The sequence below is a fragment of the Myotis davidii genome, unplaced genomic scaffold, assembly GCF_000327345.1.
Source record: "Myotis davidii unplaced genomic scaffold, ASM32734v1 scaffold960, whole genome shotgun sequence".
In the NCBI taxonomy this organism is placed as follows: Eukaryota; Metazoa; Chordata; class Mammalia; order Chiroptera; family Vespertilionidae; genus Myotis; species Myotis davidii.
The window spans coordinates 1,055,853-1,059,645 of NW_006293003.1; positions in this window are offsets into that span (position 1 = coordinate 1,055,853).

Genomic DNA, 3,793 nt, shown 5'->3' on the forward strand with positions numbered 1-3,793 from the left:
ATCATCAGCAGTTTGTGTTCACTGTGACTTGCTTCATACTACCAGCCTTTTACACATTTATTTGTGACTCTTGTCCTCTGATTTCCTAAGTTCCTCAAAGGACAGTGACTAAGTATTTTAGCTGTTCTTTGCTCTAACTCACTTTCAGCAAACCTAGACTGAAACTCAGATATCTTCACTCACAGTCCTGGATACTTCCTCATCACCACTGTGGCTGCTAAATAGAGGAAACGTTAATTTGGAGAGTCTGTGAATCTTCTGGAAATTTTCATATCACTGAAGTGTCAGAAAGTCAGTTCACATTCCCTCTGTACCCTTTAGCTATTAAATCATAAACTTTAAGACATTTAAAGGGCCCAAAGGAATTTTAATTTGATGTGAATGACTTTCAAATATGAATAAAAATCAGATCATATAAAATTGCAATTTCTATTACTTTTAAATAATAGAACAAGTTTAAAAATAATCAACAGCCAATGTAAGACTGCTGTATAATTCCATTGAACCTTTATTTTCTAGGTGAATGAAGAAGGAAGTGAGGGAAGTAATTCCAAATCATTTGTATGTGACTATGAATAAGAGGGGCAATTTAACTTCTGTATTACTTAAGTGTCTGTTTAAATTAATAACATTCTTTAAGGAAAGGACAGCTGTGGCAGGATAATCCAGGCAGTACCTGGGAGGTACTAGCCTATGGCCTTTAACATTAAAATCCAAACCAAGAGGTGAATCTTCATGAAGCTCATCAGAAGACAAACTCCCTTGTCAAAACAAATGGTTTGCTCTATAGACACATCAGAATGTATTACCCTAGACTTGCTTATCATAATACCCTCTAGGTCAGTGATGGCAAACCTATGACACGTGTCAGAGGTGATGCGTGATCTCATTTTTTTTTGGTTGATTTTTCTTTGTTAAATGGCATTTAAATGCATAAAATAAATATCAAAAATATAAATCTTTGTTTTACTATGGTTGCAAATATCAAAAAATGTCTATATGTGACACGGCACCAGAGTTAAGTTAGGGTTTTTCAAAATGCTGGCACACTGAGCTCAAAAGGTTCGCCGTCACTGCTCTAGGTCCATCCACATTTTCAAATGGCAAGATTTCATTCTTTTTATGTTTGCCAATAGACATTATGGAAAAGTGCTACACATCATTAATCATCAGGGAAATGCAAATCAAAATCATAATGAGGTACAACTCACACCTGTCAGAATGGCTATCATCAATAACTTAACAAACAACAAGTGCTGGTGAGGTTATGAAGAAAAGGAAACACTGCTGGTGGGATTGTAAGTTGGAAAACAGTATGGAAGTTGCTCAAAAATTTACAAATAGAACTACGATATGACCCAGCAAATCCACTTCTGGGTATTTATCCAAAGAAATCTAAAACACTAATTTGAAGAGACACATGCACACCTATGTTCATTGCTGCATTATTTACATTAGTCAAGATATGGAAGCAATCTATGTGTCCATTGATAGACAAATGAATAAAGAAGATATGGTACATAGATACAATAGAATATTACTCTTCTCCTTTTTCTTACATTCTACATTCAATCCACTTGCAAGTTTTGTCAGTTATACCTGCAAATTATATCCAGAACCTAACCACTTCTCAGCAGAAATTACCACTACCAGCATGGTTTCATCTACCATCATTTTTAAAAATATTTCTTCATTTTTAATTTCATGATGTCTGGCATATTTTTTTTTTTCCAATTTAAGGAGCATCTTTATTCTATTTCTTTGTACATGAGTCTCATCCACTCATTCCTTCATCTCATGAGAGAGAAATTGGTCAGCTGCCTTCTGCATGCATTCCACTAAGGATCGAGCTTGCAACCTGGGCATGTGCCCTGACTTGGAATTGAACCGTGACCTCCTGGTTCATAAATAGGTTGACGCTCAACCACTCCTCAGACTACCATCATTTTTTACCTGCGTGGCTTTTGGCTGTTCTCCCTACTTCCAGCATTCCATCATTAATTTTTACAGTCTCATCCAGCACAATAGCCAAAGTTGCCCCTTTAAACACATAAGTAAGATAATTTTATCTCTCTGCTCACAACCTTGCATGGCCTCTTAGCTCATTCAGAATAAAAGTTGTAGTCCTTTCTGTGGTCTATGAGATCCTCCATGATCTTGCTCTACTACCTCTAGGCCCTAATCTTTTGCTCACTGATCTCAAGCTAGAGTGAACTCTTTGCTATGTCTAGAATGTGCCATATTTAGGCTGTTTCCTCAGCCCCAAATTGTCTTCCCCTAAATAGCCACATGAGTCACTCTTTCACTGAGTTTAGGCTTCTACTCAGAGAGCCCCACTTCATAGAAATCTTTCCTAACTTTATCTGTAGCAGCATTCTTGTCTCTTCATCCCTCTACTTGATTTATTTTCCTTCACATCATCTGGATTATATTATGCGTCTTAGTCCACGTTCCCTGAAAGCAGAGTTTGAGCCAATGCTTTGGCACAAGTAATTTATTTGGGAAGTAATTACACCTAGCAGGAGTGGGGAAATGGGGAGAGTAAGATGTGGAGTCAGGTCTCTTGGTCTTAGATGCCCCCCCACCCCGCTAAAAGTATACAGAATGCCTCCTGGAATTCTGGGCCTGAAAAGTTGAGCTTACCCTGCAGATTGAACAGTCCAAAGTTGTTAGAGAAGCTCCAGAGCAGAATGTGAAAAAAACATTGTTACATATGAGTTTGCAGGGAACTCTTCCCTGGAGTAGTAGGTGAAATCAGACGTGGGCTAATAGGAAATGTTTAGAGGCACCAAATGGGTTTGCTCCACTATATTTACTCATTAGTATGTGTTGCACTACTAGAATAAGGGGTATTATTTTTTTTAAAATTGATTCTGAAGATAGAGGAAGGGAGAGGGGGAGATAGAGAGAAACATCAATGTGAGAGAGAAACATCCATAAATTGCTTCCTGTGTGTTCCCCGACTGGAGATTGAACCCAAAACTTCAGTATGAGCCCTGACTGGGAATCAAATCCACAACCATTTGGTGTCTGGGACGATGCTCCAACCAACTAAGCCATACCGGCCAGGGCTATGAAGTGCTTTTTTTGTCATATTTATATACAATTTGCATACAGTAATATCCAGCTTCCTCCCCCACTCATCCTTCTCTCAGGGTTTTGCCCTCTGAGGAGGCTCTTTAGTTCCTCAACACAAAGGCTTCTGATGGGCTTGCCCCTGCAGCCCTCCAGACACTACCAGGTCATCTGAATGCCAGCTCATGTGCCATTAGCACCCCACCATGTAACAGAACTCAAGTCAGAGGTACCCATGCGAGTTAAAATTGGACTGGCCTAATTAAATAAACAAATGAGAAAAGCAGACACCTGTGTTCAACAGTGCTATAGCTTCTCAGACACTCCAACCATTTTGGCAAAAGGAGACGTGAGAAAATGGTCCTGAGATTGTTAATGGTACAGAATCACAGAAGATACGATGGGATCAAAACACCGCCAGTGATAGACGCAAAATGGAGTTTTCTATTCTGGTTTAAGAAACAAAATGAGTTGGGCCTAGCTTTTAGGAGATAGCCCCAATTTCCATAATTATGGGCAATTGCGCAGGTTACTTAGAAAACACGCAAGTCATAAGGCTGGACTGTTTTTAGACCAAGCAATAATTTAGATGTGGGCAGTGGTTTCACATCTTTCTACCACCACCACAACATGTGCTGTGTTTCAATCTATCAGTAGCTCAAATTTGATCAGTTGTTTTTTTTCTGTTTTTAAAAAATGTGCCGTGAATTGCTTTTCC